The sequence below is a fragment of the Protopterus annectens genome, chromosome 8.part0 (genome assembly GCF_019279795.1).
Source record: "Protopterus annectens isolate FY-2018-M chromosome 8.part0, PAN1.0, whole genome shotgun sequence".
In the NCBI taxonomy this organism is placed as follows: domain Eukaryota; kingdom Metazoa; phylum Chordata; order Ceratodontiformes; family Protopteridae; genus Protopterus; species Protopterus annectens.
Genome location: NC_056741.1, coordinates 578,915,331 through 578,936,472, shown reverse-complemented (window position 1 = coordinate 578,936,472; position 21,142 = coordinate 578,915,331). Strand labels below are relative to the sequence as shown.

The 21,142-nt window shown below is 40.9% G+C and overlaps 1 protein-coding gene across 1 annotated transcript in view; it reads right to left on the bottom strand.

Moving 5' to 3' along the window:
* Positions 1-21,142, bottom strand: part of DCST2 (DC-STAMP domain containing 2) — a 568,171-nt gene that overhangs the window by 431,957 nt on the left and 115,072 nt on the right. The gene's annotated exons all lie outside the window — the stretch shown is intronic.

Genomic DNA, 21,142 nt, shown 5'->3' with positions numbered 1-21,142 from the left:
ATCGCTGTTATGAAATTAGAACATTGGTAGAATAACAGGTTATGCATTAGCATGCACTTTTTGAAGGATATGAAGTCTGGAAATCAAATGTTTGTCAGTTAGTGACTTCAGTCTTCTATGATTTGCCAGAAAAGCACAATTTCTTAACAAACAGACCAAAAATATGAGGCAAAAATCTGGACTGTTTAGAGGTATGAATAGGGTACAAGATGGGTTGTTTAATACAATACAAAATATAAGGCTGAAACAGAGGGAAATAATCAGCAGATAAAAGGACACATTGTCCTTATAGTCTTATACATGAAATAAAGTCAACATATATTATGAGGAAAGTTGCAAGAATAACTCTAGGGAAGGAAAACAGTTTAAAATCATTAACAGAACTGCAAACTATGCTAAAGAGAATATATGTATCATGCAAAACTGAAATATACAGCAAAATGCTACACTTGAACATCCCGAATCAGAATTAACTCCTTAGAAATGATTGATTTATTAGGGCAAAACATCAATGCAGGTGCAACCAGTTGTAAGCTAATTCATCACTGGACTAATCATACCTCTCAACCTCTTACCACAAGAAATCTGGACAAAGCCAAAGGTAATCTGAGGTCAATGGCCCAAAAATAGGGAGAGATTTTAAATATTACTCTTACAAACTTAGAAAGTCGCTAGAATAAAAGATTGTATATTACCTTACTTTGTTTGAAGGATATGAAATCTGAAACTCAAATGTCTATCATTATTTGGTGGATTCAATCCTCAATGATTTGCTAGAAAACCACAAATTTTATGAGGAAAAGTCCAAAAATATGTGGCAAAAATCTGGGTATTCTGTGAAAATCTGGACAGTTGAGAGGTATGCTGGACTTGAATCAATGCCCTTGGTCTAGAGTAGAGGGTCACATATCCAATAAGTAAGTTCAGGGTGGGAGAGGAGCTTAATGGTCTGGTCATTTGATACACATCAGAGATGTTCTTTTTGCTTTGTGTACTGTAAATTTACTTTTAGACAGCAGAGTCTACTGACAAACAAATAAAGGGACAAGCTAGACCTAAAAAGGAAAATCATGGTGCACTCCAAGAAACATTGTATGCAACTTCTTCAGCAACACCATCAAGCCTGATTTGAATATCTGCATAGGAGAATGCTTCTCCCTGCTTCTTTGCTGTTTTACCTGAGTGTGTGTGTGTGTGTGTGGGGGGGGGTACAAGTTTCAAGGAGATCTTGTTCTAAATCTTTTTCCCAGTGTCTTCTGTTTCTCATGGAGGCTAAAGGAAGAGCTTTCAATCCTTCTTGCAAGTCGCCCTGAAGAAGAAATAAGGTCACATTGAAAATGTGGCATGTTACACATTAAGAACTATGTGGTTGCATTACAGGCCATCCACCACTTCAATCTTGGAAACTTTATGTGTTACTAATGAGTTCAGCCTGATTTAACAAACAAAGGGCATTAAACTTTAATACACATTTTGGTCTTTCAAGACAGAATGGCATATATTAGCTGCTTTCCTATGAAATCATTAACTTATTATTTGTATTTTGACAATGAGGTTATCACAGTAGACAAGAGAATTGCCCTTTTCAGAGGTGATCTAAGAAGCCTGCAGACAAAGGACTATGCAGTGCAACACATAACAAAATAAAGGAAATAATGAAGAGTAAGACAACTGATTTAGGATGTTTGATCAGTAACAAATAAAAGGAGGGATGTGCCAGTGAGCTGCTGAAGATGACAGTCTTAAGCCAGTAGCTCCAGCCCAGCAACACATTATTCAGGGTTAAAAAAGAAGTTATGTACCTACCATAATGTTCCATGTTTGTTGTCCTTCATCTCGCCTTTCTTCTTGCTGGTTGGACTCAGCCATTTTACTATAGCTCGAGAGCTTATACTGGCTCGAGACTAACCCCTATCCCAACATGCCTAGCGGTAGCTATCCAGATCTTGTTTGTGATAACCCACATTAGACAATCATAGTAAAATGCAAATTTTACTAAGCTCTTACACATTCAAAGGTTAGGAAGGAAAAAGGAAAAACAAGGCATGGTCAACTACCCTGGCATGTCAACAGGAAACTCAGCCAGTGTAACCAATGAAGGAATTCCTCTCGATCCTCCAGGAAGGGGGAAGGAGGAGGGATGCAAGAAGGAAGGCGAGATGAAGGACAACAAACATTGAATATTATGGTAGGTACATAACTTCTTTATGTTATGTTGTCCCATCTCGCCTTCATTCTTTCTGGTTGGGACCGCGTCCCCAGCACCTGGTTCTTGGGTGGCTCACTGGAACAAACTCTCCATGACCGTGGAACCAAAGGATGCCCTGTTCCGGGCGACCACATCCACTTTGTAATGAGTGATAAAGGTATGAGGATTTGCTCATGTTGCTGCTGTGCAGATTGAATCTAAAGGCAATTTGGCTTGGAAGGCAACAGAGGTAGCCAAGCCCCTGGTTAAGTGTCCTCTAGCTTTCCTTGGAAGCTTCTTGTTATGCACATCATAAGTATAGATGACTGTATCTGACAGCCATTTTGATAAGGTCACTTTTGAAGCTGGAGAACCTTGTTTATTGTCAATAAAGGATATAAACAATTGATCTGATTTTCTAAAGTCCTTGGTCCTGTGTAAATAAAAGCATAATTGTCTATGAACATCCAATTGGTGGAGTCTATACTCTGCCTTGTTGCCATAATTGGGGAAAAATACATTAAGCTCGATGGACTGATTTAAATTATACTCTGAACACACCTTTGGCAAAAAGGAGGGATTGGTTCTAATTGAAACTATCTTTGTAGAATATGAGATATGGTGGGTGAATAGATAAAGCCTGTAATTCTGAAACCTGTCTAGCTGAGGTGATGGCAATCAAGAAGAGGGTTTTCCAAGACAGAAATTTCAGGGGACAAGATGATGCCGGTTCAAAGGATGGAAGAACCAGAGAGGCTAAAACAAAGTTCAGGTCCCGGGGGGGGAGGTTCTCTTACCGGGGGCCGTAAAAGGGTTGTACCTTGTAAGAATGCTTTGCACAGCTTATGGGACATTATATTAGAGCCCATCTCTCCTACATGAAAATTAGAGATGGCAGCCAGTTGGACCCTAATGGTAGCTGCAGCTGCCCCTCATTCGAACATTTCAGCCAAGACATCAAGAATCTTGTGAACAGGAGCAGTGAAGGGATCAATATCATTTTTCTTTGCCCAATAAGACAACCTCTTCCATTTGCTAGCAGAGATCTTTCTGGTAGTGGGCTTGTGAGAAAACACCAGGATGTGCTATACTGCTGGGGAAATGTTGGGGAGCCTGGCTAAGATTGGAAATGGAGAAACCAAGCTGTCAGCTTGAGAGTTTGGATGGAGGTGTGCAGCACGCCCAACTGATGCATCAGGAGGTCCGGAACTGGGTCCAGGATCCAAGGCTCCACTTGTAGATGATGGCAGAGAAATGGGAACCATATCTGACAAGGCCAGTAAGGAGCAATGAGGATGAGCTTGCAACCCAATGACTTTGCTTTCTGAAGTACCTTGGGGATCAGAGGAAGAGGTGGAAAGGCATAAAGTAGTCCTGGAGGCCAATCATGAACAAGTGCATCCCTGGTTGACTGTCCCAGTGGGGAGACTAAGGCGAAATAGCTGCTGCATTTGTTGTTGAGAGGAGTGGCAAAAAGATCAGGGCATGGCAGGCCTCATTTGTGAAAAATCAAGTCTGCAACTTCTTGCTTCAGGGACCACTTGTGAGGCATAAGGATAGACCTGCTGAACCTGTCCGCTATCATGTTGGATTTCCTGGGAATGTGCATCGCAATCAGAAAATATTGGGAAGACATTGCCCATTGCCATACTCGAAGGGCCTCCCGAAACAAAGGGTAAGATCTGGTCCCACCTGTTTTGTTGCTGTACCATACCACTGACATATTGTCTGTCTGAATTGCAATAGTTTCAGTAGGTAGAGAGTCTTGAAGTGCTTGCAACGCCAGAAGCACCGCTCTCATCTCTAGAACATTGATGTGCAAGTGGTACTGGTGTCGCTGCCACATTCCTTGGACAGTCTGCCCCAGATAATGCTCCCCCACCCTATCTGGGAGGCATCCATGGTCACTGTGGCTACTGGATGAGGGTCTAGAAAGGGTCTGCCCAAAGTCAGCTGGGGGTAAACAAGCCACCATAGTAAGTCCTTTTTGCAGGATTCCATGATCAAGATCATATGTGACACTGGTAAATCCTGGAATGACCACTGAGTGAAAAGAAGCCACTGCAGAATTCTCATGTGGAAGGGAGCCATAGGGACTAGAGTAATTGCTGCAGCCATTGAGCCCAGGACTTTCAATACCTCTCTTGCCTGAACTCTCTTCTTTTTCATGAGGAATGAAACTTGCTGACGAATGGTTGACACCCTGTATTGAGACAGCTTTGCTATCATGGCTTTTGTATCTAAGTCTGCCGCTATGATGGTAATAACACTGGCAAGACAATAAGGCAGACTTTTCATAGTTTATGGTGAAGCCTAGCTGGGAACAGGTTTGAATTGTGTAGTCCCATGCTTTGATCAGTTGATGCTCGGTGGTAGCAGTGAGAAGCCAGTCATCTAGCTATGGAAACACCTGGAATCCTAAACGTCTCAGATGAGTCATAACCACTGCCATACACTTGGTGAACACCCTGAGGGCTGTGGTGAGACCAAAGGGCAGAGCTCTGAACTGATAATGACTGGCTCCCAGCTGGAAGTGTAGGAATCTCCTGGATCGCCTGCCCATTTTTATGTGGTAGTACGTATCCTGGAGATCGATGAAGCACATCCAATTGTCCTGACCCAAAAAAGGGAGAATGGACTGTAGTGTTACCATCTGGAACTTCGCTTTTTTTACTCATTTGTTTAGCTTGCTGAGATTTAAGATGGGTCTCCAGTCCCCTGTCTTTTTTGGAACTAAAAAGAACCTTGAGTAAGTTCCAGATTCAATTTGGTCTGCGGGGACTTCTTGGATGGCTCTTTTTTCTAGCAATCTTTGTACTTCTAGGTTTGCTTGATCCCAAAGACTGGGTGGAACATCTGGGATTGACCATTTTGTTTTTGATGGGGTTAACTGGGAAAAGGGAATTTTGTAACCCCTGGATATTATTGACAGTACCCATGCATCTTTCATAATAGTTTGCCAGGCTGTTGGGTACAATGATACTCTGCCCCTGACTGCCTCCAGAGGTGGACAGTCGGGCCTCCCTTCAGGAGTGCTGGGAGAGCCTAGCAGAGAATGTATCTCTGTCGCCCTGCTGTTGCAGATCCCCCCTGCTGCGAGGCTGGTGTATTCTGTTATCGTCTCCCCTTCTGCCCCTGGGGGGAAAATTCTCCACGTGTGTCAGGCAAAGCTCCCTGGGATTTTCAGAACCACATTTTCCCACTCTTCTGACCTTTAGGGTAGGGTCTAGATGGAGTGGAAAAATGGACTCCCACGCAGAGAGAGTCTTACCATTCTTTTCACACCTGGTGAGAGTCTCTTTTACCTGAGGTCCAAACAAGGATGGGTCATCAAAAGGGGTATTAGTAAAGGAGGACTTGAAGGGTTCTGCAAATTGACAAAGGTGCATCCAGGAGTGTCTCCGCAAAGCAACTCTGGCACCTGCTGCCCTACTCGCTCCATCTGCCGCATAAGAAATGAGCCTCATGGAGGAGTTAATCACTGAAGTCAAGGGCACAAGCTGTGAAGCCACCCTGTTCACAACTCCCTCAGCTGTAGGATCCTGAAGGGTATCTCCCAACTCTTTTAGCAGATCCCTCTGAAGTCACGTGAAGTGTGACAAGTAATTCAGTGACCTGAGTGTAGAGGTCGCTGAAGAGAACATATGCTTCCCATACCTGTCCATCATACGGGACTCCTTGTTTGGTGGATGGACAGATAAAGAGGTTTCCACAAGTCCCTTCTTAGTGGCTGCTCCCATCACCATAGATAGTATCAACAGGAACCCCTTTAGAACTGATTCCATGGTCTCTGGAGCGCTCCACGCCTTCCAACTAACTACAGACAAAAGTGTGTCAAAAGGTGGAGACACTCAAGAGGTGGAGGGTCGGACACCAAATGTGTCCAGGTAGACCAACTTATCCTCAGAAGGGGCTTGGGACTTCCAGCCACCCCTCTGTCAAAGGATTTCCAAGATGTCTGAAAAGGAGACATCCTCAAAGGGGGACAGTGGGGACCTTTCCGATTCATCCAAGTCTGTGTCTGAAATGATGGGCTCAGGGGAGTCAAGATGCTTCCTCTTACATTTTTTCTTCTGAGGGACCTCCTCCAAATGTTCGGGGAGGCTTTAGAAGAGGTGGGGTCACCCAATGGGGCATCCTGGGGCATAGGTTCCCTATGCTTGGAGGGAGGAGGAGGGTCAAAGGCAGGCACAGGCACTGAGGGAGAAGGAGCCAATGGAGCCAAGGGTGGAGCAGTCTCAGAGGACAGCACACTCCTCATCACCTTGAAGGCTCCACGGTCCCGAGCCAAAGGAGCCTCCAGCTCCAAACAGCCTGGAGATCTCCTGCAAACAGAGAGCGATGGCTCCGAGGCTGTTGTGAGAGCCGAGCTCACCTGCGCCAAAGCTCTAAGAGCGTGACTGGGGTCGGACAAGGGTTCGATGCCACTTCTCCCCTCAGAGCTAGTGAGAGAGCTTTGGTACCCAAATCCCTCAATGGACTGAGACATCAAGGAGATCAGAGCGGGAGTCAGAACTGAAAAAAGGAGAAGTAACCGGAGCCGATGGTTCCACCACCATAATGTCTATGCACTCCAGCTCCGAGCTCAAGAGAGTCAGAGGAGGAACTGATAGATAAGCTGGATGGGCTGAAGGAGTCAATTCCTTATGGGCTGGGCTCGATAGCAATTTGGCAAGTGCCTGTGACTCATGTTCCAAAAGCCTGGAGGACCGAGAGGAGTAAGAGGAGGACCGATGACTGCCTGCCACAGACTGCAACAAAGGAGACTGTGGAGGAGAGCACACCAGCTCCAAAGATGGAGATCTGGTTCTTTTATGGGCCTGGACTGGCACCAAAAACATTGACAGAACCGCCTGAGAAATAGCTTTGTCAGGGCCGACACTGGTAACCGACAGAGCAGAAGATTTGACAGCAGATTTGGGTTGCTCCAAAATCTGAACCATTGAGGATGGTTTAGAAGATTTGACAGACTTTTTTGTGGGCTGAGGAACCAGAGACAAAGGATCCTGAGGATTCTTCAAAAGGCCATGCAGAATAAGTTTATTTTTTCTCTCCTGCAGAACTCTAGAACTGAAAGCATGGCAGATGGAGCATGAGTCCTGCAGGTGAAAAGCCCCTAAACAGTATACACAACTCATGTGCCCGTCTGTAAGGGACATTTTGTGGCAACAAGAGACGCACTTCTTAAAGCCAGAGGGTTTTGACTCTTTGGACATGCTAGTTAACTAGAAAGACACAAACAGCAAAAAATAAGGCTGTAATGGCTAGCAACACACATCTATAAACACTACAAACAGACAAGGATAACTCTCTCTTTTTTTTGGGGGGGGGGGGTGAAGAAGAAGAAGGGGGAGAGCCTCTAAGAAAAATGGCGACTCCCCCAATAGGAGAGCCTTTAACTTGAATGGCTACTCCAACAGATAGTGGAAAGAAGGAAAGAACCCTCTAAGTTAAACAGGCTCAAGGGGAAAGAAAGGCCTAAGAAAACAACAGCCAAGAGCAACCAAAAACAACAGCAGAGGAAGGTCAGAAGGTTGTTAGACTAAATGAGGACTAATATAGACACTAACAAGGTAATTAAACTAGTAAAAACCTGGTAAAGATGACAGTAAAATACGAAAAACTCTAAATACTTAAACTGAGCCAGTAGTCGCAATCTCAACACTGCAAGAGGCAAATGAGATCTGGCTAGCTCCCACTAGGCATGTTGGGATAGGGGTTAGCCTTGAGCCAGTATAAGCTCTCAAGCGATAGTAAAACGACTGAGTCAGAGCCAAGGATTGGGTCCGAACCCAACCAGCAAGAACGAAGGTGAGATGGGACAACATAACATGAAATGTTTCATAAATAATAGACACTAAAAAGAGAAACTGTGTGAAATGCAGATAATCAGGCTGAGGTATTCCTAGTGGGCACACAGAAGGAGATGCTCTGTTTCCTACTTAAAAACATTCATGTGTGTGTGTGTGTGTGTGTGTGTGTGTGTGTGTGTGTGTGTGTGTGTGTGTGGCGTTTATATCACGTTATTAAAAGATGAAAATAGCGAACGCTATTTCATCGGCTGCAAAACATCTAAACATGAAAATATCGAACATTCAGAACAGCAAATTTTTTCACATGGAAAAAATTTGCTGTTCCGAAACACATACACACAACACAGGCACAACAAACAAACAGCAACCACACACGTACACTTAAATCCCTACATCTAACGCTACACTAAACTAAACATACATTACTATCACCCCACTTACCTTAACCCAAACCCTAACCCTAAGGTCCATCACTATCGCACACTCACCTAACCCGCACCCTAACCCTAACCCTAACCCTAACCCTAACTCACTTAAACCACTCCTAACCCTAAAGTCTGTCACTATCACACACACGCCTAACCCGCGCCCTAACCCTAACTCACTTAACCCACCCCTAACCCTAACGTACAAACAATCGCACACTTACCTGAACCCAACTCATAACTGTCCACCACAGCGCTAAGAATAGCGAAGCCACAGAAACGGCCAAATGAATTCTTTCCCGAGGAAAGAATTCGCTGTTCTGCAGCTTCACTATTCTTAGCATTCACTGAATAGTGTTCAATATCAGAACATTCGAAGTTTTACTACTTCGATGTTCTGATATAGACCCTGTGTGCGCGCGCGCGTGTGTGTGTGTGTGTGTGTGTGTGTGTGTGTGTGTGTGTGTGTGTGTGTGTGTGTGTGTGTGTGGGTGTGTGTGTGTGTGTGTGTGTGTGTGTAGCCTGGTATATCAGGGCCTTAAAGGGAAAGATGGAGGGTAAAAAGAAACAGATACTGAATCACAGAAACCATATGAAAGAACTGGAGGAGGAAAGACTAACTATCAGAAATAACAGAAAATGAGATTAATCATCAGCTGCAGTGGCACTATGGACTTGGAGAACAGATCATGGTGATAAAACATCAGACTGATGGGAATTTCTAAAACAGTGCCAGATACTGTGCCAGTAAACTGCTGAAGGTATGATTTCACGTAGGCAAAATTAGAGAGAGTGCACAATGTAGGCAAGGTGGGAAACACGGTGACCACACAAGCATGTACTAGCATGTGTGTGCTACATTAAAGTGAAAGAGGAGATAATGTTTCAAGCAAAAACTATTAGAAACATCACATTTTAGAAGAGTTTCATAAGAACTATTGGAGCTTTCTCTTATTATCTTACCAAGATGTGAAAGTTAAGGATACGGTTAAGGATATGGAAAATAGAAGATCTGAAAGCAGGTGGTGTACAAACCTGGGTCAGTGGCCCAATCAAGATAACATCAGCTATAATGAGAGAAGAATACTCACTATTAACAAAAGATAAAAAAGATAATTTTATAAATAATAGTGCTCATAATGCTGGGTAGAAAAGCAATGTTATGTTCTGTCTACATAGATCACTACATGGAGATAAACTGGGAGGCAGGCAGAATAAGGCAAAGGAGGGAGGACCAAACAAAACCTGGACAATCAGAACACTTGGATAGTGCAGCTGGTGAGAAATCCAGAAAAGAAAGACAAAGCATGGAAGATTTAAATGAAGATAAATAAAGACCAGAGGAAAAAAGGATCTGATATAAAAGAAAGAGTGGAAAACACAGAAAAAAATTAGAATTCACAAGGAAAATATTGGATCATAGGATCATAGGAGGTTACTAGGCTAATGGCCCCAGGGCCCTTACAAGCCTAGCCAAGTTCAACTCATGTTCTCAAGGGTATCTTGTTCAAGAAGATTCTAAAATCAGCAAATATTGACCCTGTCCAAGAGGGGCACAGGTGGAACCCCCTGGGTGAATTTCTAGTTACCCATCCAATCGTCCAAATTACACTTAAATAGGGCCAATGAGGGGGTTTGTTTAACATGAATAGGAAGCTTGATCCAAAGGTGGAGCAACCTCTGTGAGACAAATCTGTCTCTCCAGCAAGTTCTGTTGATGTCACATACCAGGTTAAGGTCCTTTGAGCGAGTGACCCATATGCCATTTGATTTGCGAATGTGTGGCATTTCCATTAAAGCTGGGTCAGAGATTGCTCCATGTGTAAGGCACAGGTTACCTCTGAGCAGTCTGTATGACAGAGTAAAGTGACAATGACTTCAGGCTGTCTGCACAAGACAGATCTTAAAGACTCTGAATTTTCTTTGTAAGGAACCTTTGTGGTCTCTCCATTTGCTGCAGGTATTTGGAAAAGAACATACCAAAGGGAGCATTGCACTCCATTACTGGCCTAATGAGGGAAGAGTACAGGGAGGTTATAGACTCTTTTTTCTGGAGGCAATGCCCTTACATATGAGATGAGTAATATAAAATGGCCTTCTTACCACTGTGGAGACATTTTGATCAAAGTTAAGGTTGTTGTCAACCTGTGTGCCTAGATCTCTCACCACTGACTGTGGTTTTAGGGTACTGCTATTAATGTGGTAGTTTGCAGGAACATCACTCTTGCTGAAGGGGATGATAATGGATTTTTTTGCATTAAGTTTAAGACCATGATTTTGGAACTAGTCATTAGTTTGAGTAAGACCTTCCTTCATGATGTTGACATTGCTAGAGGTTTCCGTGATTGCTCCCAGTTTGCTGTCACCAGCAAACTTTGTCAGCCACAGTCCTTTAGTTTTAGCCTTTACTTTGGAGAAGTAGATCCCGAACAGTAGGGGTCCCAGAACAGATCCCTGTGGAACACCACTGATTATGGGTCTGCTGGAGGAAGATGAGTCCCCTATTTTGACTGTATGAGTTTTATCAGTGAACCAGTTTGCAACCCACCTGACAGTATATGGGTTGATACCTAGATTTGTGAGTTTATCAATGATGCCTGAGTGGAGGGTTATGTCAAAGGCCTTGGCTAAGTCTAGATAGGCCGTATGCACAGATTTGCTCTTGTCTAGGGCTTTGGCGACTGTCTCGAAGAAGTTAACCAACTTTAGCAGGCATGATCATCACTTGACAAAGCCAAACTGGGTGAGGTTGAGCATTTGGAGATTTCCTATATCTTTGCTAATAAGGTCCATGATGATTCATCCCATGGCCCTGCAGATAAGGTTGGTCAGGCTAATGAGTCTAAAGTTCCCGAGGTCCATGGACACATCTCCTTTGTGCAAAGGGATGACGGTAACTGTATTCCATTCTGCTGGGATGAAGCCAGTCATTAGGCTATGACTGAAAAGCGTGCCCAGTGGTGATGCTAATTCCTGTTTTAACACTGCCCAGGATGTTGCCTGGTCCCATAGAGGCTGTGTTGTTGACTTGGAGAGGGTGTTTAAGACCTGCTCCTCAGAGATACTAGGTGGGGGACAGATGTTAATGAGCTTTGGGGTATATGTGGTGGGGACAAGGGAGTGAAGTTTTCACTGAACCTGTCAGCCAGCAGGTTTGCTATATCCACATGCTCTGTATATGTAGCACCATTAACTATGAATTCAGCGCAAATCTGGGTCTTACCTTTGAGATTACCGATATAACTAAAGAACCCTTTCTGGTTATCTTTAGTTAGGGAAGCTAATTTAGATTTGAAGTTAGCTTTGCAGGACTTCACTAGGAGTCTTATTTGCTTGTTTAAGTTGAGGAGGGAGTGTTTTAAGTTTTCAGACCATTCCTTTCTACTCTAGCAATTTCTTTCTCCTATTGTATAGCCTATTAATGGCAGTTGTCCATCAGGCAGGTTTGTTTTTCCTTGAAGATCTTGCTTTGGGTTCATCAGGTACGGCAGAATCAATACAATTGTACAGGTGCTCATATAAAGCACTGGTGTATAACTCAGCATAGATGTCTGTTCCATCAGTGTGGGGAGGAGCTATAAAGCTATTTATGCTGTTATGTAAGAGTTTGTAATTAGCCTTGGAGAAGTTTTTTAGTCTAGTTGTTAAGGAGGACTCATGTCTTATAGTTACTTCTAGCGAGACTGATTTCTGGTCAGATCTCTCCAAGGTTGGCCACACACTGGAGGTGGTGCAGTGATCCCCCATGTAGGTGAGCACCAGATCCAGGATGTTTGAGCCCCTTGTGGGTGTGTCAACCAGCTGGTCCAGGGCACTGGAGTTAACGAAGTCCAAGAACTTTTTGGAAAGTGAGTTAGAACATGTATAATTCACCCAGTCAATGAGTGGGCAATTAAAGTCACCCAAAACCAGGGTGTTTGGTTGTATCTTGATTGACTCAAGTAGATCCAAGTAGACTGAGTGGATGTCCTGATTCATGGAGGGGGTCCTATAGCTGGCAATGACCTAAATAAGGGTCTTACCTACAGTCAATTGTACCTGACGTAATTCAAGGTAATTCTGCTGTTTAACCAATCTGGAGGTGTATTTATCTTTAATGAATATTGATACACCACCTCCTTTAGCTCTCATGCCTTCAGTTTGTGGTCTGAACGTGTGGAAGGAAATGTAAACTGGTACAGCTGGGGTGCTGTCCACAGCCTTAAACTAGGTCTCAGTGACTGCACAAATGTCAGCATCTTCCAAGGTGAGGACTGTTTCCATTGAGTGCAGTTTCTGGTTTAGACTCCTAGCATTTAGCAGCATAACCTTGAGGTTGTTTTAGAGAATATTTTTGCATCGGGAATTTTGTTCTTGTGACAGGGCCTAAAAATGCACTATGGGGGTGGCAAGAGCCTTAGCAGTAACCAAAATCCCAGGGGTGACAGATGAAGACCATCTTTGGCAAAGCATCAAGGTCTGTCAACCATATCATCCTGGGCTGTCAGATACTGGATTTCCTTTTAATAACACCAGAAACTAAGCCAATTGTTGAACTCAATCATTTTTGTTTGTATTGAGGTATCATCCTAGGCACAGATAACATGCTGCTTAAGGCTAGGGACATACCTGCCTCAGACACATAATCAGAGAGGTCAGTCATGTCTCTCTTCATATAGTCCAGTGAGGTATGTTTCAAGTCATTCACAACTACATGGACTATGACAGAGTCATAACAGTGCCTGTTGTTGAGAGACTTGACTGTAAGCATGATGTGGCAGATCCTTGCACCTGACAGACAGCTGACCATGACTTTTTCCTTATCCAACCTGGTGACAGGGACATCAGAGTGACTTGCAATTGAGTCGCCTATGACTAAGATGTTTGCTTTTGTATTATGCCGTAGAGGATTGACTGGTGAGACACTAGTGTATGATATATTATGTGTACTATGTTCTGCAGAGGATGTACTATGTGAATTATGCTTGTGTTTGTGTTTGGGAAGTCTCTGATGTTTAGGTAAGCTTCTGGTAAGGACCTCTGCATATGTAGGTTTATGTGTTGTTGGTTTGATAAGTGCAGGAGGTTAGGTCTGCATGCTAACAACCTACTAGTTATCAGATAAACTGATTAGTGAGTAAGAGAGGCTGGATTCTAGGTTCTTCATATAAATGCATCTCTCACATAAAGAATTTGTGTAGACTAGAAGAAATAGGTTGTCACTGTACATGAGGCAATTGCTACATTGCCTCAGGATGCCCATGTCGACCAATCTGGCTGGAGAAACTGTGGGAAATTGTCCATCCATAATGCTAGATAAGTTGATGTAGTCAGAAAACAGGAAGAGGACAGGAAGGACCAGGTAAAGTAGAGGAAAGAAGTAGACAAAAAATATGAAGGGCTAGTGGATAGGATCTGTGTTGGTACCTCAGGAGCTTTCTTGAATGTATCACCTGTCAGTGAGGGACAGTAGTGAGAACTCACCAATGGAGCACCAGCAAAGTACTAAAGGAAAATTTGCAGGCAGAAGTGTTTGCGTCTATAACTGCCAACGGTGACCACTGCTGCTCTGCAGTGCATGATGTGCAAACAAGTACAAACCAGCGCAAGCGCAGTGCTTATGTAGCAATTAAGAGCAAACTGATTTAAACAAATTAACCAATAAAAAGCTCAAAATAGAGCCCTGTTCCAGCAACCTTCAATCAGATGAGTTCTAACTGCACACTTCTGCCACCAGGGTGCAGGTGAACCCTCTCCAACAAAGGATGGCCTGGTATAGTGCTCAAGTTATACAAACAGAACTAGCTTCAGCAGATACGAATTTAGTCTATGCTGCAGCAAACAAAGTGCAACAATTTCGGAAAAAAAACAGTTCAGATAAGCAATGATAATGTAAAAATGCAGTTCAAAAGTGCAATACACAATGAAAATTCTACTTAACGTTTTGCAGAGATCAGCAGATGCCTTGGATTGATGATATCAATACAGCAGAACAGTAGCTGGTCACCAAACTCTGTGGAGATGTGCAAAAACAAACGCAAACCTGTGCAAACGCAGTGCTTATGTAGCAAATGAGAGCAAGCGGATTAAAACAAATTAACCAATAAAAAAGCTTAAAACTGAGCCCTGTTCCAGCAAACTTCAATCAGATGAATGTCCAAATAAACACAGAGGTAACAAACATGGCTTTGGTACAGAACTTTTATTAAACACACGACTTAAAAAGTAAGCGCTTTCACATCCTAAGTCTGACGCTTCTTCAGACTTCAATAAAACAATACATCAAGAATGTTATTTAAATACTAAATAATGAGGCACATAAGTGACTAATCATTATGTCTTGGCCAATGATATCTCAAATCTCATTAGAACTGTAAATTAAGTATATACTTGGTGCTTACATCGAGACTCAGATTAACATCTTAGCTTTAAAGACACAAAATCCTCAAAAACTAAAATCATATGAAATAAAAATTTAAAAAAACTAAAACTTAACTATCAATCAAGTACTTCATAAATAAATCTAAAGCATCTTGATAAAGAACATGTACTAAACTATAAATGTGTATATTATATATATACATATATATATATGTATATATATATATATATATATATATATATATATATATATATATATCTATATATAAACAATTCCATATAAATTCAATATAAATCCAACAGATGGCAGTATAACAGCAACTTAGTGCTCAGACATAAAAACTATTGCTTAACTAAAATAGACAAAATAAACAACAAATGAACAAATAGAGAACATAATTGAAATATGTATGCATATATATATATGGGTCCGCCTGACAACGTCGACAGCTCAGAATGCCGACACTGAGAACACTGACGCCAGAAGATCGACAACTGAGAAGACCGACGGATGAAAACACCGACGCTGAGAACACTGACATGGGAAAAGGCTGTGTAAGTATGCGGTAGTGACGGACGTTAGGGTGCGAGTAAGGTAAGTGTGCGATATTGACGGTCTGTAGGGATAGGGGTGGGTTAAGTGAGTTAGCGTTAGGGCGCGAGTTAGGTAAGTGTGCGGTAGTGATAGTCTTTGGGTTAGGGGCGGGTTAAGTGAGTTAGGGTTAGGGCGCGAGTTAGGTAAGTGTGCGGTAGTGATAGTCTTTGGGTTAGGGGCGGGTTAAGTGAGTTAGGATTAGGGCGCGGGTTAGGTAAGTTTGCGATAGTGACGGACCTTAGGGTTAGGGTTTGGGTTAAGGTTGTAGATAGTTGTGTATGTGAGGTTTAGTGTGGGTTTGTAAGGATTTTGGTGTGCTTGTGTTGTGTGTGTGCTTTTTGGACAGGGATTTGTTTTGTTTGTTGATTGTCATTATTATGGTGTGTTGGGCATGTGAGGTTTCGTGTTTGTGAACTGTCGGTTATGTGGTGTCAGTGATTTCGTTGTCGGGCATGTGAGGTTTCGTGTTTGTGAACTGTCGGTTATGTGGTGTCGGTAAACTGGTTGTCGATGTTGTGGCTTGTCGACCTTGTCAGGTAGACCCATATATATATATATATATATATATATATATATATATATATATATATATATATATGTATATGTTTAAAAATATGGACAGCACATTATAACACTCCTACTTGTTAAGTGGTCTATCCACTAATTATGGGTTAACATATACTTTGTCATTCAGACCAAATGATTTATCAGCTTGAAGTTTGATAATCCATTTGGTCTCAGATCTCTCTGTGATGTTCTTAATATTACCCGGGATTCCTAAAAATTAATTCTAATTTATTTATTTATTATTTTATTTTATTTTATATTTGTTGACCGGGTTAGTCCAACTGGCTCAGAGCCCTTTTTCAGTGGAGATCCAGGGAGAAAAGCTCCACAAAAAAGACAATAGACACTTGATTATCTAACTAAAGTAACATAGTACATAGTTCTTTAAGCAATAGTTTCTCATCAGAAAACATTAGTATTAGTTTAACATAGTACATAGTAACACAATACATAGTTCTTTAAACAATAGTTTCCCATCAGGAAATATTAATCTTAGTTTAACATCAGAGGCTTTAGTTTTACATATTAGCATTGGACATCTAGTACAGTTACACGGTACAGAGGATACAATTACACTATTTACATTTATCACTTTGTGTTTAGTAGAGACAAGAAAAAGGCTCAAGAATGATTATATGAGTGTATAGCAAAAATAAGCAGGTGGATGATTCATAACCTTCAGAAAATGCATACTGACACAAGACCTGTTATTATAGCAACGGTCTAAGTTTATAAAAGTAGTATATAAAATCTGTTCCTATTTTTTGCCCTTTGTCCACCCAATAGTTTTGGCTTTGTCCAGATGTCTTGCACTAAGAGGTAGAGTGGTATGACAGACACACAAACACATCACACTTTGTACAGTTACCTTCTTTGATTAATTTGTACCTTTTTAATTCCATTTATGTGACTGAAGCAAGATAAACTTGTACTGGGCAAATGTTTCATCCTTAAAATTAACCTGTACACTATAGCTTACATTGTGTTTCCCTGGATACCCTCATGGCAGTAAACTACATAGGTGGGTGGGGAGAGGGAACTTTATGTGGTAGTTACAGTTCACTCTAATGACAATGAAATTAGGTAGCAAAACTGATTGACAAACATGGGACTCACCAAGTCTGACTCTTCTGTATGGTGAATAACACTTCATTTTTGCTACTGGTGATATGGAAGCAGTATGTCAACATTCAAAGGCAGTTAAAAGTTACTGCTGAGAAGAAATTATTGCACTTGCTGTTGAGGCAAAAGTAGTTACGAGTTTTACTTCATTGGCTCTGCCGATGCCTTATTTTCACACACTCCACTCTCACGCTTAATATCCAAATGTTAAATATTCCTAGTAATGAAAAGGGAAAATACTGCCGCACTACGAGGGTCTGAATGTTTGGAGTGACTGACCTGCCTTAAAGATTGCTTCAGGACTGCAAATAATGCAACAAACAAAAACTTATGACAGTATGCCTTGCTACAAACATGCCTGCAAGTGCATTACTTTCATCTTCTTTATTAATTGCATAAAGATGTTCCCTAACCTGTTCTCTCAAAGTATAATTAGTTTTGCCCACGTAAAAAGCTGGGCATTTAATATAAAAAGCAAGATACATCACATTTCTTGTTCTACAATCAGCATAATGTGGACACACATGCATCTTCTCTGTGGTAGGATGGACGAATTTGTTGCTATTTGCCATATAGAGACATACTACTCCAGAAGTGATAGGTCAAAAATGCAGAATAGGTGCAGAGTAGTTATTCCTTTTACATCAAATAATGCAGCAATACGTGATGGAGGATACTTATAGCAGATGCAAAAGTAAAAGAATAGTGGGAGAGGTACCTAGCTTTGCCTATAAGAACAATAAGTCTTTGAAATGGCTATTGTGTTATAAGAGGGATAGAAGACCCGAGGTGAGATCTCAGAGGGTAGGTGCCTTTGGATGCATATTCTGTCATTGTTGCTGTTATATGGCTAATCATAGAATAGCAACACATTCGTCCATCCTACCACAGATAGGTACTAATCGTACTTTGAGAGAACTGGTTAGGTAACATCTTTATGCAATTAATAAAGAAGATGGAAGTAATGCATCCTCTGAGATCTCACCTCAGGTCTTCTATCCCTCTCATAACACAATAGCCGTTTCAAAGACTTATTGTTCTTATAGGCAAAGCTAGGTACCTCTCCCACTAATTCTTTCACTTTCTCATCTGTTATAAGTATCCTCCATCACGTATTTCTGCATTATTCGATGTAAAAGGAATAACTACTCTGCACCTATTCTGTATTTTTGACCGATCACGTCTGGAGTAGTATGTCTCTATATGGCAAATATCAACAAATTTGTCCATCCCACCACAGAGAAGATGCATGAGTGTCCACATTATAGTATTATAATTCATTTTTAGGAGTCCCAGGTTAGGTAATATTAAGAATATCATACAGAGATCTGAGATCAAATGGTTTATCAATCTACAAGCTGATAAATCATTTGGTCTGAATAACAAAGTATCTGTTAAGCCGTATTTAGTGGATAGACCACTTAACTAGTAGGAGTGTTATAATGTGTTGTCCATATTTTTAAACATGTGCTACATATATACATATTTCAATTATGTTCTCTATTTGGTCATTTTTTTGTTTATTTTGTTTCGTCTATTTTAATTAAGCAATAGATTTTATGTTTGAGCACTAAATTGGTGTTATACTGCCATCTGTTGGATTTATATTGAATTTATATGGAATTGTTTATATGTGTGTGTGTGTGTGTGTGTGTGTGTGTGTGTGTGTGTGTGTGTGTGTGTGTGTGTGTGTGTGTATATATATATATATATATATATATATATATATACATATACACACATATAGTGCAGACATTTATAGTCTAGTAGATATTCATTATCAAGATGTTTTAGATTTATTTACTAAGTGATTGATAGTTATGGTTTTGACTTTTGATTTTTATTTTATATGATTTTAGTTTTTGAAGTTTTTGTAAGTGTCTTTTAAGCTAAGATGTTAATCTGAGTCTCGATGTAAGCACCAAGTATGTACTTAATTTAGAGTTCTAATGAGATCCGAGATATCAATGGCCAGGGCATAATGATTAGCCACTTATGTGCCTTATTATTTAGCATTTTAATAAAACTCTTGGTGTATTGTTTTATTGACGTCTGAAGAAGTGTCCCACTTAAGACGTGAAAGCACTTAATTTTAAAATTGTGTGTTTAATAAAAGTTCTACACTGGAGCCATGCTTGTTACCTCTATTTTTTTTAGACATTCTTTTTAATGTTTTGAGAGGTACTTTATTCTCTAGGACATTTGTTTTTGCACTTCGATCAGATGAGTTCTAACTGAAGGGTACAAGAGAATAAGGATGTTCTGGGAGGGAAAGAAAACAAAGCAAAAGGAGAACATGTATCAGCGAAGGAGATAAATGGAGATGGAAGCTGATGACACAGAATACCCTAATAAGCAATGGTAGACGGCAGATGTCCTGCCAGACTGGACAGAAGGTTAGATGACCAGAAAGAAAAGAAATGGAGTAAAAATAGGTAGGAGGACAGAAGAGAAAAAGAAAAAAAAAACATGTAGATTTGAGAAATGGAGACACTGGATTGAAAGTGATTAAAAAGACATTGTGTTGTCTTCCCTTTCTATAATGATTAATGCTGCATTTTATAGTGCAACACTCAGAGACTAGGGAGGTAAATCTTAAAAAAAGCATAGAAAATGGCTGTATCCTTTTGGGGAATAAGATCAGTGTGAAAACATATTAAGGTATATGGGTAACAAAATAAAATGAAAAGAGAAACTGTCAGGGGATTTAAAGATAAAAGATGGACTGGTGAAATCTGACGTCTAATGGGCATAACACTGTGTCATGCACAGAAATTAATAAGAATATTAACTGGCTGATAATAGGAACAGAAACAATAAAGGAAAAATGGAAGTGGACAGTAGAAAGAACAGGGACAATAGTAGCCGTGGGGGTGGGTAAGTAACTAGTAAGTCTTGTGCTAGCTGATAAAATATATTAGAATTTAAAGAAAGCCCTCCCAAAAAACAACCAAAAACAAAATGTGTATGACATGCATCTAGATGGATATCCAGAGAGAGGTAAGAACAGGAAAAGCAAAACCTTCAGGAAGCAGAAGTTTATGAAGTAAAGGGAAGAAAAAGGAGGAAGATAGGTAAGTGGAAGAAAAGAAAAACACATACAAAAATATTGATAGAAATGAATATTGGGCTCAAGAAAAAGACAATCAGAAAACACAGACACTAAAAATGAGGGAGAGATCTTAATGCAGGCAAAAAACAAACAATTCTAAATCCAGCTTGGAGGTAGATGACTTGAGAGGATGTACTGTATAGCAAAGGAGAAAGAGGAAGAGATGAGGTACAGAGGTCAGAAAGTGACTCAAAGATTACCCTAGTGACATGGAATATTGTGGAATCCACCAACCCTGTAATAAAAAAGTACACGACAAACTTGACAGACAGAATGGAGCTGAGGTATCTGTACTATAAACTACACTAAAGAGAAAGCAACAACCTACTAAGTATGGATTACCTAAAAGAGTATAGCTGGCCTTAAGCATAGGCCAACTAGGTAGCTGCCTAGGGTGCTGCTTTAGCATGGGGCATTTTTCCAATATTTATTTATTTATTGTCTTAAAGACAAAGTTTCTTTAAAATGTGTTGAATGAAAAACAGGAAAAACTGAAGAGTAAGACAATCTGTGAGAAAAATGAAGAGAAAAGTAATCTAGGTTGTTGTAGGCAGATCAGAATGGGGGCACCATGTCATGTTGGGGGGGAGCTGTGGAACCCTTTTGCCTAGGGCACCAGTTAACAAAAGGCCAGCTCTGCAGAAGGTGAGTGGGATAGTGAGGCTTGAGGGAGAATAGAGGGGTAGTGATTCCATTCAGAAAAGGCCAAGAAAGAGAATTACAGTAGAGGTGAACAAAGCAAGGAGGGAAGATAGATCATATGGAAATGAAGAATTAAAGTGTTTAGATGAGCAATAAGAAACATATATGTACCTACAAGAGAACATGATAACTGCTACAGGTCTTCAAAAATTGAGAACAAGTAAATGTAGAGGACAAGAAAATAACAGTGATGATTTTAAGGTAACATTGAACACAGGATATATTATTTGGGAAAAAAGAAAACAATATAACAATGTT